Source organism: Podarcis liolepis (genome assembly GCF_965112155.1).
Source record: "Podarcis liolepis genome assembly, chromosome: W".
In the NCBI taxonomy this organism is placed as follows: domain Eukaryota; kingdom Metazoa; phylum Chordata; class Lepidosauria; order Squamata; family Lacertidae; genus Podarcis; species Podarcis liolepis.
The window spans coordinates 19272844-19288329 of NC_139568.1; the positions used below are offsets into that span (position 1 = coordinate 19272844).

The 15486-nt window shown below is 46.4% G+C and overlaps 1 long non-coding RNA gene across 1 annotated transcript in view; it reads right to left on the reverse strand.

The window, feature by feature from the left end:
- The window catches only part of LOC310697749, a 463108-nt gene that overhangs the window by 278735 nt on the left and 168887 nt on the right, over nucleotides 1-15486 (reverse strand). The window contains exon 2 of the long non-coding RNA XR_014521191.1: nucleotides 8154-8226. This is a non-coding gene — a long non-coding RNA (uncharacterized lncRNA). The remainder of the gene's footprint in view (nucleotides 1-8153; nucleotides 8227-15486) is intronic.

The window sequence follows — 15486 nt, forward strand, 5'->3', positions numbered from 1 at the left end:
ATGCAGGATGTATTCACGAGGCGCACAAAAAAATTGGTCACATGTCTTGGCAGGCACTGGCCAAGATGCCTGCGATGGTTCAGGGTTTCAACATCAAGCCCTGTAAGTTTCACATGAAATGTGTATCTTGTGCAGAGAACAAGGTGAAGGTTGCTCTGAAAGGCAAGGTGTCTAGCAGACGGGCTTCCAAACCCTATCAGCTAGTCCACGCAGACCTGGTTGGTCCACTTGCGCCCTCTTTGGGTGGAGCAATGTACTTCATGGTTTTAATTGATTCTTTTTCCAGGTAAAGTCATGTTTTTATGCTCCAGCAGAAGTCAGAAGCGTTTCCTAAGTTCAAGGCGTTCTGTGCTTGGTTGGAGAATGCTCACAGTAAATGCATTGGCTGTTTATTTTCTGATCGAGGCGGTGAATTCACTTCTCAGCAGTTTGAAGCTTTTCTGACTGAGAAGGGAATCCAGCACAACCTCTCTAGTCCTAGATCTCCATGGGACTTTGCGAGCGGGCAAGCCAAACTTTGCTGCAAGGCCTAAAAACCTTGTTGCATGATGCCAATCTCCCTGAGAAATATTGGAGTGAAGCTTTATTGTGCTTCCTTTATTCCTATAACAGGAGTCTGTCATCACCTATTGGTTGTACTCCCTATGAGAAGATGTTTGGTAAGAAACCTTATGTCAAGCACATGAGAATCTTTGGTTCTGACATGTGGGTACACACCCCACAGAGCAGCAAGCTTGGAAAGCGTGGAGCACATGGTTTGTTCATGGGGTACGAAAAAGGTCCATACAGGGTATTTATGACTGACTCAAAGTCCATTAGGTTCACAAAGAGTGTTGAGTACAATCCTAAGTGGGGGGGGGGATGTGGGAATTTTCCAGAGTCACTCAGAGAAGGATGAAGATGATTTGGAAGAAGCAGATGATGGAGAGGTAGAAGAGGAAGCTGAGGATGATGATCGGAGTTCGGATTCCAGCTCAGTGAGCAGCGCTGCTGCTGTTGTCAGCAACAGTGATGACACAGCAGACTACAAAAGCGCAAAGGCCTCAATCAGACCATCTGATGCATCTGACACTGAACTGGAAGAACCAATGTTCACCATTGGTCACTTTTTTCCTTAGAAAGAGGAGATGAGTGCAGAAGACTTGCGTCTAGTACGCAGATCTGAAAGGGCCACAAAAGGCAAACCTCCAAAGAGATTTGCTGATGAGTTTGCTAAGACAGCAACTGCTGTTCTTGGTAGTTCAGAGAAGGTGTGGGAACCTTCAAGCTTCAAAGAGGTTCAGGAGTTAACCTCTAAAAATGCTGAGCCATGGCTTAATGCCATGAAGGCTGAGGTTGATTCCTTGGATAGGAACCAAACCTGGGAGCTAGTCCCAGTAGTCCCAGTAGTCCCAGGAATGAGGCTTTTCACAGGTACCAGGACAGGATTACCATGAGACCTACTCACCCACTGTCAAGTATGAGAGCATTAGGCTAAATGCTCAAGATTGCTGCAGAGAAGAAACTGCACGTTTCTCATCACAATGTGAACACAGCTTTTTTGTACGGGGATTTGGAGGAGGAGTTGTATATGCTTCCACCTGATGGAATGCAGATACAGAAGGGAATGATCTGTAAACTACGGAAGTCCTTATGTGGCCTCCAGCAGAGTGCCAGGTGTTGGAACACAAAACTCACTGAGACATTGCTTTCTCTAGGTTTTCACCAAGACAAAGCTGATCCATGTGTGTTTGTCAAGGAGGAGGGGCAAAACAAACTGTATTGTTTATGTTTTCTTGATGAGCTTCTTCTGTTTTGGAAGAACCAGGCTTTGTACCAAAGCACCCTAGCTCAGGTGAAGGAGCACTTTGACATGAAGGATCTTGGTGAGGTATCCAACTATCTTTCTCTGCAGGTGCAGAAGGACCCAGCAGGTAATTTTCTGGTACACCAAACACAGAAAATTCCTGATGTGTTAACCAGGCTGAATTTGGTTGATGCAAACCCAGCAGACACACCGATGGTGACAGGTTACCAGGTAGATAGTACTGCTGAAGCATTTTCTGACACCACACTGTACAGATGCATTCTAGACATGCCAACAATCCTACTGTTCAGGATTGGAAAGCTCTGAAGCGCATAGCCCGCTATTTGAAGGGGACTTTGCACTACAGGCTGAGCTTCACAAGTCAGAAGACTGGTGGTCTTGAAATCGTTGCAGATGCTAGTTTTGGAAGTGACACCACGGATGGTACCAGCACTTCTGGAGTATGCTACATGTACAACCATTGTCTGTTTGACTGGTTGTGCAAAAAGCAGACGACAGTAAGCCTAAGTTCCTGTGAAGCAGAACTCAATGCCCTGTCATTTTCACTCATGGATTGTGAATGGTTTATGCAACTGTTTCAGGACATCAGAGTTTCTGTGAAATGTCCTATACAGGTGTATCAAGACAATATATCCTGTTTGGCTTTGCTGAACTCAGAAAGTTGCAAGCAAAGAACCAATTACTTGCAGATTAAGTTACATCGTGCAAGAGAGTGTGTACAGAAAGGACTCATTCAGGTGTCCTATATGCCAGGAAATGAAATTCCTGCTGATCTGTTGTCTAAGGTTGTTAACAGGGATCAACATAAGGTTTATGTACAGAGGTTGCAATAGGGTTGAAGCATAGGTACTACAGGTAACACGGAAAGGGGGAGGATGTTAAGATAGTTCTGTTCCACCTTAAGGGAACAGGCTGTTGTGTGTCACATGCCTGTTCATATCCAGCTTTGCTGGGAGCTTCCGTTTTGTATATAGCTTTTGTTCTGGCTGTTTTCCTGGACTCGGAGGCAAGCAGTCATGTTTCTTCTTTGTTCTGAACTATGTTGAATAAAGCTGTAAATATGTTCATCCTGTCTGCATCTTTCGTTGTGGAGACTTGCACTCTGCTGGAAAGGGTGTGCACGGGTCTTGGAATGTCTCTGAGGCACGTGTCGCTGATTGACTGATGTTGTTCCACGGGAAACCAGTGATTGTCCGGAGACGACTGGAGGCCTGCCTGATGCCTTCGTCTCCCTGGCAGTTGTCGGGATCTCCGCTTGGCCAAGCTGATAAAGCTCATCTTCTTCTGGCCGAGTCCTTCAAAATCGCCTCCAACGTGATTGATGACCTGAGCCTCTGATAAGGCTCCACACACATCCCCCATTCAGCAGAGTTTCCAGCACAGGGAAGAGACGAGAGGTTTGGGCTACATTGCAAAGAGTTTTATTTTCCTAGCTTCGCAGACAGAAAACACATCCGCTCTCTGTGAGAGCAGAGAGCAACTGCACAAACAAAGGAACAGGAAACCAGTAACATCACATCCACCTCCTGTCTCCCGTGAGACTTCCAACAGCCTGGAGTGTCTCTGGAATGTAAACAGAGTCATGTGACTCTAAGCAGCTGCACAGTGGCACAAACAGAAACTAACATCCTCCCCCTTTCTGTGAACACCACTGGGCAGTGTGTCATGTACAATCTCAGTACAAACCCAATTTCTGTACCTAGGTACAGTGTTGATCCTTCCGAAGAACCTTGGACAATAAATCAGCAGGAATTTCAAACTTGGCATGTAGGACACCGTTACGAGTCCTTTCTGAACACATTCTCTAGCATGTTGCAGCTTCAATTGCAAGTGCTTCGGGCTTTGCTTACAACCTTCAGAAGTCAGCAAAGCCAAACATGCTTTGTTGTCCTGATAAACCTGGATTGGACACTTTACAGGAATTCTCATGTCTTTACACAATTGTAACAACCATTCACAATCCACAAGTGAATAAGACAGTGCATTCAGTTCAGCTTCACAAGTACTTAAGCTTACTGTTGATCGCTTCTTGCACGACCAATCAAATAGACCCTGGTTGTACATGTAGCAAACTCCAGGCGTGCCTTTTCTGTCTGTAGTGTCACTTCCAAAACTCGCATCAGCAAATATCTCAAGACCGCCAGACTTCTGATTGTTAAATCTCAGTCTGTAGTGCATAGTGCCTTTCAAATAGCGTGCTATGCATTTCAGAACTTTCCAATCCTTAACAGTAGGATTGTTGACGTGTCTGCTTAGCAAATTAGTGCTAACTGCAATGTCAGGTCTTGAACATCTGGCAATGAGGTTTAGTTTGCCTAGCACACTTCTGTACAGTGTAGTGTCAGAAAATGCTTCTTCAGTATCATCTACCTGATAACCTGTTCTCATTGGTGTGTGTACAGGGTTAGAATCCATCAGGTTTAGTTTGGTTAACACATCAGCAATTTTCTGTGACTGGTGTACTAAAATATTACCATCTTGGTCTCTCTCTATTTCCAGAGATAGGTACTTGGTTACCTCACCAAGATCTTTCATGTCAAAGTGCTCCTTCAGTTGAGCTAGGGCGCTATTGTACATCTTAACATCCTTCCAAAAGAAAAAAATATCATCAACATAAAACAAGCAATACAGCTTCTTTTGTCCTTCCTCTTTGACAAATACACATGGATCAGCTTTACCTTGCTGGAAACCTAGAAAAAACAACACTTCAGTGAGTTTAGAGTGCCAACATCATGCACTTTGCTTGAGACCATATAGGGACTTCTTCAGAGAACAAACAAATCCCTGTTTTACCTGTACGCCATCAGGTGGAAGCATATAAAGTGATTCACCTAAGGTTCCGGAAAAAAATGCTGTATTCACATCGTGATGAGAAACGTGCAGATTCTCTTCTGCAGCAAGTTTGAGCATAAGCCTAATGCTGTCATATCTCATGGTGGGTGCGTAGGTCTCATGATAGTCTTCTCCTGGTACCTGTGAAAAACCTCTGGCTACCAATCTGGCTTTGTGTCTGACTACCTTGCCATATTGATCTGTCTTTGCTTTGAATACACATTTGCTGTCAAGCAGTTTCATCCCAGGAACTGTTGGAACTAGCTCCCATGTTTTGTTCCTCTCTAAGGAATCAAGCTCAGCCTTCATGGCAGTTAACCATGGCTCATCATCCTTCGAGTCCAAAGCCTGGATCGCTTGGAAGCTTGAAGGTTCAAATACCTTCTTGGAGCTATTAACAGCAGTTACAGCTTTAGCTGCTTTAGCAAATTCATCAGCAAATCTCTTTGGAGGTCTACCTTTTGTGACTCTTTCAGACCTGCGAATTAGTTGTAAGTCTTCAATGCTCTCCTCTTCTTTCTTAGGAGAAAAGTGGCCTATAGTGAACAGTGGTTCCTCCAATTCTCGATCAGAGCCTTCAGAGGGTTGCATAGAGGCCATAGCACTCTTGAAATCCTCTGAATCCTCTGAGTCAGTTTCAGATTCAGAATCAGAACCTTCATCAGTGGGTATGGGGTTTTGCTGCTGTTTATCCTCAGACTCTTCACTGTCATCAGGATAACATTGGAAAATTCCCACATTCTCCCCCCACTTGGCATTGTACTCAACACTTCTAGTAAGTCTAACTGTGCTGGTGTCAGTCATCATTACTCTGTAAGAACCTTTCTGATATCCTAGAAAGATACCACGCAAACCACGTTTGCCTAACTTGGAGCTTTGTGGTGTGTGAACCCACATGTCAGAACCAAAAATTCTCATGTGCTTGATGTATGGTTTCTTGCCAAACATCTTTTCATAGGGGGTACAACCAATTGGTGATGACAATCTGTGATTATAAGTGTAAACAAAACAGCCAAGCACTTCTGCCCAATAACTCTGGAAGATTGGCATCATGCAGCAAGGTTTTCAAGCCTTGAAGCAAAGTTTGGTGGGGTGCCGCTAGTGCTGCCGCGAAAGATGGCTGACAATACCATCTCTCCAGCTCCCACAAGGTAATTTAGAGGCTGAGATGGGAGTAATCAGCCTCCCAAATTCTTCCCAGTGGAAGGGAAAATGCAGTCTCATCCGCGGATGCCCACAAACCACCCCCGAGTTCGTAAAGAAGGAGGAGGTGGGGGCACTGGATGGAAAGCCCTCAAGGGAGTTCGCATCTCCTGGACGCTGTCTCTGTGAGTGCTCCTAGTTCCACTTCTTAAGATAAAAAATTTGATATAAGATCCTGGACACGCTTCAGGTGAAGAAAGGGTAATTAATCTGCCAATTAAGCCAGCCACCAAGGAGCCAAGAGTGACGGAGAGGAAGAAAGATAACATCAAAGAATAACATCTAAGCTGGTATGTTGGAAAGGAACGGAAAGGAGGGGGGGAAACTTTTTCTTTTTCTACTACGATAATACTTAACAACAACCCCCAGAAGAACCGTCTACATTACTTATAGCAAGTGAGATCAGAAAATATAAAGTATGTGGAAATAATAATACTAACTAAAGCCTTTGTTCCTTGAAATATTTGGACGAAGATAAAAGACTCTCCTGTGACACACTATTTAATTGGGATCAGCCATTATGGAATAGAATGAGTTGCAGAGATAAATAGTCACAGGGGGAGGCGAGCTCTTAATTTGTTATTATAGCTGTATTTCAAGTCCGATTTGGCAAACCTCCCCTTGGAAAGACTAATGTTTGATGCAACCTGTCTGAGAAAATTAATAATAATAATAATAATAATAATAATAATAATAATAATAATAATAATAATAATAATAAATTTTATTTATATCCCGCCCTCCCCAGCCGAAGCTGGGCTCAGGTCGGCTAACAACAATCAAAATAATCCAACATTCTAAAACATTCATTATAAAATTAATTAAATCAAATTAGAATCAAATTAATGGCAACCATCAAGCAAGATTTTGTGCAGATCGCCAGAGGAGGGGGTCAGGCTGCGCCCTGACAAAAAGCCTGCTGGAACAGCTCTGTCTTGCAGGCCCTGCGGAAGGATGTCAGGTCCTGCAGGGCCCTAGTCTCTTGTGACAGAGCGTTCCACCAGATTGGAGCCGCAGCCGAGAAAGCCCTGGCTCTAGTTGAGGCCAACCTAACCTCTCTGTGGCCTGGGGTCTTTAGGGTGTTTTTATTTGCAGACCGTAAATTTCTCTGTGGGACATACCAGGAGAGGCAGTCCCGTAGGTACGAGGGTCCTAGGCCGTATAGGGCTTTAAAGGTTAAAACCAGCACCTTAAACCTGATCCTGTACTCCACCGGGAGCCAGTGCAGCTGGTATAGTACCGGATGGATATGATCTCGCAGCGAAGACCCCATAAGGAGTCTCGCCGCGGCATTCTGCACCCGCTGGAGTTTCTGGGTCAGTCTCAAGGGCAGCCCCACGTAGAGCGAGTTACAATAATCCAGTCTGGAGGTGACCGTCGCATGGATCACAGTGGCTAGGTCAGGGCGAGAGAGATAAGGAGCCAACTGCTTAGCTTGGCGGAGATGAAAAAATGCCACCTTTGTTATAGCTGTAATCTGCGCCTCCATAGAGAGGAGGTATCGAAGATTACACCCAAACTCTTAACGGATGATGCTGGCACTAATTGCACCCCCGCAAGAGATGGGAGTTGCCCCCTCAATCCCATATCACTCCGTCCCAGCCAGAGGACCTCTGTCTTCGAAGGATTTAACTTCAACCGGCTCCCGCGGAACCATCCAGCCACAGCTTCCAAACGTCTGATCAGTGTGTCTGGGGCTGAGTCAGGATGGCCATCCATCAACAGATAGAGTTGGGTGTCATCAGCATACTGATGGCAGCCCAACCCAAAACTCTGGACAAGCTGGGCGAGGGGGCGCATAAAGATGTTGATCCAGCTGCCTGCGGAGATCATCTGTTAGGGCGACCAGAGCCGTCTCGGTCCCATGACCAGCGCGGAAGCTGGACTGGAATGGATCGAGAGCAGATGTTTCATCCAGAAACCTACCAAGCTGTTCAGCAACCGCTCTCTCAATCACCTTACCCAGGAATGGAAGATTCGAAACCGGGTGGTAATTGGATAGATCTAAAGGATCTAATTCTTGGACTTTGTTGGTTTGACGTGACTCCCGCTAATTGATTTGCGATCCTCAATTAGCAATTTATGGCCGCCCGGCACACTTCCGCTGCGCAGCTCTCAGTCACGCCTCAGCAGAGTTTAACACAGCGGTGAAAAACTGTCACGTAGCTTGGCTCAGCTTCCAGACAAACACACAGAGTACAGGTTTGTCTATTTACAGTCGTTTATTCCAACAAATCTCCGGAAAATCCAGGACTGCTTGCAGCCATTACAAAACTGCTCCTTTCCCCTCACAGCATAGAGTGAGAATAACAAACTCCTCCCAAACTCCTCCCAGCTTCGAAAACTGACGTCAGAATGGTGTGGCATCATGGGAACAACTTAACCTGTTAAGTTCCAAGCCCAACACTAATGATGTTTTCTTTAAGAGCGGACGTACCACTGCCTCCTTCAGTTCCCCTGGGAATATCCCAATGCCAAGGGACAAATTGATGATATCACCCAGGGGGGCCCGCACCTCGCCTGGACACGCTTTAATCAGCCAGGACGGGCACAGGTCAAGAGGACAAGTGGTGGGCTTTCCAGCTTGGAGGAGTCTGTCCACATCGGCTGGGGATATCCGGTCAAAGTGGTCCAATACTGGACCCGAGGACAGTCGAGGGGCCTCCAGTTCCTTTATTGTATCCAAATTGGCAGGGAGGTCATGGCGGAGCAACAGGACCTTCTCCGCAAAAAAGCTTGCAAATGCCTCGCAGCTGTGTGTCGAATTGTTATTTAAATTTGGCTGTCCTTCAAGGGACGTTAAAGACCTAATTATACTAAATAATTGCGCCGGGCGAGAGCTAGCGGAGGCAATGGAGGCCGAGAAGTAGGACTTCTTAGCGGCCTTCACTGCCATCTCGTAGGTTTTCATAAAAACCCTATAAGATGTTCTTGAAGCTCCGTCACGGGCACCCCGCCATACTCGCTCTAGCCGTCTGAGGTCCCGCTTCATTTTCCGAAGCTCCTCGGTAAACCAGGGAGCCCGGTTTCTGCGGGGTCGCAGAGGGCGCTTAGGTGCGATCTCATCGATGGCTGCTAGGAGCTGGATATTCCAGCCCTCAACAAGCTCAGTCAATGAGTCGCCAGGGGGAGCAAGGTCCCGCAAGGCCTGACGGAATCTATCAGGGTCCATCAGCCTCTGTGGGTGAGCCCAAATTGGCTCGCCACCTAAGCAGGGTGGGGGTGGAAAATCAATCCTGGCTTTCAGTGCGTAGTGATCAGACCATGGCACCTTCATCGAGGGAGACATGATCACATCTATACCGGCGCCAAAGATCAAATCCAGCGTGTGGCCTGCTTGATGTGTGGGGCCCAAAACAAACTGGGAGAGCCCTAGTGTCGCCATGGAAGACACCAGGTCCAGAGCCTGTGAGGAGGGAGTGGCATCAGCATGGATGTTGAAGTCCCCCAGTACCAATAGGTTGGGGAACTCCAAGGCCCAGCCGGCCACCGCCTCCAACAGGCCTGACAGGGTGGCTGCTGGTGCGCTAGGTGGCCGGTACACCAGCCAGACAGCCAAGCTCACCTCGGAGCCCCACACTAGGCCAACACATTCAATGCCGGGGATCGATGGTAGAGCCCTGAAAGAACAGTCTTCTCGGATTAATAATGCCACCCCTCCCCCCCAGCCCACAGTCCGCGACTGGTGGAGGACGGAGAAACCCGGGGGCGCCATCTCTCGTAAGGTAACAGTTTCCCCTTTGTGCACCCAGGTCTCCGTCACACAAGCCAGGTCGACCCCGTGCGAGGTGAAGAAGTCTCGCAGGGTGGCGGTTTTTTTGCCTATAGACCTGGCATTGCACAACACCAGTGACGGAGGTGAGTAATCCTTGCTCACCCTACCTTTGTCCCTCGGGATGGGGCGCAGATTGGAAGGGGTACGAGCATATCCATATCTCGATCCCCTTCGCCTATGACATCTGCCCCCACCGCCATACCTCCCTCGCCCCACTACGGTAGCAATCCCAAGCCTCAAACCAACCTCCATTTACAAAATAGAAAACAAATCAAATCAAAAACAATTGTACCAACAAAACAAATCCCCACCCCACTCAATATCCAACCCCAAACCAAAATAAAACGGAACAAAATAAAAATACATCAATAAAAACCACCGTTCACAGTGGTACAACAAAGTAAAAACTAAAAACCCCTATAAAACATTTTAAAATATATAAAAACATTTTAAACATTTGCCGCGGCAACACCAGTGTCCTTAAAACAGTAGCGGTGGCGAGTGTGAGCCCCGCCCCCTAGGCCTGGAGGAGTGTGCCTACAGGAGGGAGCGGCCTTCCTCAACCCCCAGGGTGAAGCCGCAGCAATGGTGTCCCGGTGCCTCATGAGGCCTCTTAAGCTGTGGCGGTGGTGAGTCAGTCTGGGCCCCGCCCCCTGGGCCTGGTGGAATCAGCCTGGGGAGGGAGCGGCCTTCCCAACTCACAGTGCAGCAGCAGCAGTGGTGTCCCGGTGCCTCATGAGGCCTCTTAAGCTGTGGCGGTGGTGAGTCAGTCTGGGCCCCGCCCCCTGGACCTGGTGGAATCAGCCTGGGGAGGGAGCGGCCTTCCCAACTCACAGTGCAGCAGCAGCAGTGGTGTCCTGGTGCCTCATGAGGCCTCTTAAGCTGTGGCGGTGGTGAGTCAGTCTGGGCCCCGCCCCCTGGGCCAGGTGGAATCAGCCTGGGGAGGGAGCGGCCTTCCCAACTCACAGTGCCGGAGCAGCAGTGGTGTCCCGGTGCCTCATGAGGCCTCTTAAGCTGTGGCGGTGGTGAGTCAGTCTGGGCCCCGCCCCCTGGGCCTGGTGGAATCAGACTGAGGAGGGAGCGGCCTTCCCAACTCACAGTGCAGCAGCAGCAGTGGTGTCCCGGTGCCTCATGAGGCCTCTTAAGCTGTGGCGGTGGTGAGTCAGTCTGGGCCCCGCCCCCTGGGCCAGGTGGAATCAGCCTGAGGAGGGAGCGGCCTTCCCAACTCACAGTGCAGCAGCAAACGCTTAGATTTTATTTCATCAGAACTGAGAGAAGATGGTGTCTGCCACAAGAGAAGGACTTTTGGATTGATTCGGCATAAACACCAGCGTGTGAAGATATACTGCTAATAATAGACTTACCAGCTGCAAAAAAAAAAAAAAGGAGAGTCACACAAATTTCACACAGAAGTATACTATTCAACTCGCCTGTGGAAATAACTCAGAGGCTGTGAAAGAAAGAAGGATAACAATAGGAGGATTCAAAGAAGGACCTTTTGGGTGGTACATGACCCCAGTCAAGCTCGCAAAAATATATCACCTGTCTGATAATAAATGCTGGAAATGTAAGGAGGCTGAAGGGACATTTTTTCACCTCTGGTGGACCTGTCCAAAAGTGAAGGCCTTCTGGGAAATGATTTATAATGAGCTAAAAAAGGTATTTAAATATACCTTTGTCAAGAAACCAGAAGCCTTCCTCTTGGGCATTGTCGGCCAGAAAGTGTTAAAAAAGGACAGAACCTTTTTTATGTATGCGACTACAGCAGCAAGAATACTTATTGCAAAATATTGGAAGACACAAGATTTGCCCACACTGGAAGAGTGGCAGACGCAATTGATGGACTATATGGAACTGGCTGAAATGACTGGCAGAATCCGAGATTTGGGAGAAGAAACAATGGAAGAGGACTGGAAAAAATTTAAGGACTATTTACAAAAACATTATAAGTTGTATGAATGTTAAGAAATTGCACGATTCAGAAAAATGTGGCTCCAGTAACTTGAATTTGAGATACAGAAAATTAAGTTATAAATAAGAAAAGGTTGAAATTTAAAGTAATATTATGGTTAATTTAAGGTACAAACGAGTTGACAAAAACTACTTTAAATTTAGAAATATAATGTTTGAAAAGTACAAAATAAGGTATGAAACAAGGTAATAATTTGCTGGTATTTTTTATTATAAAGAATGCAGGGTTAGGGAGATGTGAGGAAGTCCAGTTAGTTATATAAAAAATGTTTTGAACAGTTGGGTTTTTTTTACTTTTTCTTTTCTATATTGTTTGTTGGTGTATTTGTATTTGTTTTTTATGTCTGTTATTTTTTTGGTGAAGGGATTTTGTATGTTTTACTTTATATTTTGTGTTTGAAAATTTAATAAAAATATTTATTAAAAAAACAACAAAGAAGGAACTTTTGGAAATCCACGGCAGTAGAAACATAAGATGATTGGACCCCACTGAATTTGAAGCATGGGAAGCCCCAACAAAAATTTATAATTTGGCAAAATATTTGGAATATTTAATGTGATTTGATTGGATTGTTAAAATGGAAAACTTAATAAAAATTATTATAAAAAAGAAGAAGCAAAGTTTGGCTTGCCCTTTCACAAAGTCCATTCATCCAAGGAGAATGTGGACTTGAAAGGTCATGTTGAATTCCTTTCTCAGTCAGAAAAGCTTCAAACTGCTGAGAAGTGAATTCCCCCCCAATCTGTAAACAAACATTTCACCTGTTTATCATGCACATTTTGCAACCAAGCACAGAATTCCTTGAACCTAGGAAACGCTTCTGATTTCTGCTTGAGATTGAACACATGAATATACCTGGAAAATGAATCAATGAGAACCATGAAGTATCTGGCTCCACCCAAAGAGGGTGTTAGTGGACCAACGAGATCAGCATGCACTACCTGGTATGGTTCTGTAGCTTGTCTACTAGACACCTTACCTTTTGCAGCCATTTTGACCTTGTTTGCTGCGCATGCCTTACACTTCATGTAGTACCTGCAGGGTTTAATAATCATACCTTCAACTAAGGCAGGCATTTTGGAAACTGCCTCAAAGTTTAAATGACCAAATTTCCTGTGATAATCATGAATACATCCTGCATGCAAAACCTTGTTAGTATCTGCAATACAACAAGTGTCATCCTGCACAACATCAACAGAATCATCATAATGCAATACAAACAACTGACCAACATAATCAGCGTGCAAAACAAAGTCATCTTTCTTGGTGATGGTGCACTTCCTCTTCTTGAAGGAAACGTCTATGTCCTGTTCAATCAGCTGCGAGACGCTCAATAGGTTGTGTGCAGCATCTGTAACAAAAAGAACATTGCGTATTGATGCATCCAAGCTGTAAAGAACAACTGTTCCATAGCCTTGACTGGAGATTGTGTGGTCTTCTGCTTGGTGAATCACACCTTAATGCGAAGTAAAAGACACAAACAGGTGTTTGTCTCGGCAGATGTGACGGGTAGCTCCCGAGTCGACAATGAAGAAAGATCTAGATGTCTTCTGGAGCTTTGGAGTGAAGCGTGAGACCATAGCCTTGTGTTGCGTTGTCCTGGACTTCTGACCTTTGCCTTTGCCTTTTCCACGTGTTGAGCTTTCGCTGCGCTGCTCTATTGCCTTGGCCTTGGGATATTTGCAATCCCTCTTCACGTGGCCTAGACGTCCACACGAGTAGCATTCACTGCCTTCAAAGCTTTGGCGCCATCTAGTGGTTGCACTGCATTCTGGGATGACGTCTGTGAGGACTCGCCCTTGGTGATGCAGCTAGCACTACACCGATCCACTTCATTTAACACTTCGGTACACTAACGGTAGTAACATGCACGACCGTTAGCTGACCAGTAGGAAAAACATGGCTGGCAATCACTTCCCAACTTGAACCCAAAGAATGTAGAATCATGAAGGAATACACAGCCTCTGGAAAGGTGATTCCACACTGTTGCAACTCATGCCTGAGATTCTGCATTCCCATGAGGTGAGCACGTGCATCTGCTCCATCTGCAAGTGCCATATCATGCAACTTGGCATAAAAGAACAAAGAAGCTTCCACCTCTATTCATAAATGTGACTCTTGGAGACTGTCCCACATCTCTTTGGCTGAGGCCTTGTTACACAAAAGACATAACTCTTCAGGGGACACAATAAGCATCAGAGTTCCCCTTGCTTTGGAAACCTTAGCCTCCCATGCTTCGGTTATTGGAGCTGGGGGGGCGCGTCTGATATCACATTAAACATACCCTCTTTTCTTAGCAGAGCTTCTGCATGCTGCACCCACTCCTGATAATTCCCTTTTGAGAGCTTTGGAATTCCCATCGCAAATTGAAGAGCCTCCTGTACTTTTGGATTAGCCATGTCTGTGTTTTTAAAGCAGGCTCTGTCTGTTTACAAGCAGATGCATTCCAAAAGCACCCTTCTTGAGGCCTTTGCATTACACTGAACTTCTGCTGCAACCAGTCAGTGCTTTGGCTAGAAGTTCAAAGTCCACCCTTATTGCCATTAAATTTGGGACTGGTAGGCTTCCCGGGGCTTGAGCACATACCTCTCATCAATCTTCTTGACATGCAGAGAAGATAACCTGCATTCCATTCTTCTGGGCCCGAAACCAAAAAAAGGCCGGGATCTCCGCTCGGCCAAGCTGATAAAGCTCATCTTCCTCCAGCCGAGTCCTCCGGAATCGCCTACAACGTGATTGATGACCTGAGCCTCTGATAAGGCTCCAGGCACATCCCCCATTCAGCAGAGTTTACAGCACAGGGAAGAGACGAGAGGTTTGGGCTACATTGCAGAGTTTTATTTTCCTAACTTCGCAGACAGAAAACACATCCGCTCTCTGTGAGAGCAGAGAGCAACTGCACAAACAAAGGAACAGGAAACCAGTAACGTCACATCCATCTCCTGTCTCCCGTGAGACTTCCAACAGCCTGGAGTGTCTCTGGAATGTAAACAGAGCCTTGTGACTCTAAGCAGCTGCACAGTGGCACAAACAGAAACTAACAGCAGTATCCCAACAGTAAGAATGTGCAAAAAGGAATACTACTTCTAGAATTCCCAACTCCTAACATAAAACAACACAAAGTTTGCCTTTTCTTGACCATCAATCACCTGTGCTAAGTCCCTACACCACCCCCTACTGTGCTTAAATATAACCCCATCGTTCAGTCCGGACACTGAGGTCCAGCACTGAGGGCCTTCTGGTGGTTCCCTCACTGAGAGAAGCCAAGTTACAGGGAACCAGGCAGATGGCCTTCTCGGTAGTGGCACCTGCCCTGTGGAATGCCCCCCCCCGATGTCAAAGAATTAAACAACTATATGACTTTTAGAAGACTGTAGGAATGATCGCTGGGTGTGGAGCACACTCCCCACCCGCAGGCAGCCTCAGCTGTCTGTACGCGTGACCTTGGGGTGTGGGGCACACTCCCCCTCACAAACAAAGCCACAGGTGTCTGAACATCGTGCCCTCTGTCTAACCTTTTGCGGTCTCAGTAGTCTGCCGTGTCCTGTCTGTGACCTTTGTCTCTGAGACCTTTGTCTCCTTCATCATACACTGTGCAAGGGGAAAATGACACAGTGGAAACAGGTGCCAAAATAACTTTGTACCACCCCACGATCTCGGGACTGGAAGATGTGTAAAGGTCACAACCCAAAATGTATCTGCCTGGGTTTGCATATTGTGTCAATAAAAGGAGCCTCCACAGGGCTGGCTGGCAGCTTGCTTGCAGCTCACCTGTGCACAGCTCACCTGCATTATCAACTCCTGCCTCATGTCCTTCACTTCAGAAGACATCGGAAGGCAGCCCTTTTTAGGGAAGCTTTTAATGACTGATGTTTTAATGTATTTTTAATCTTTTGC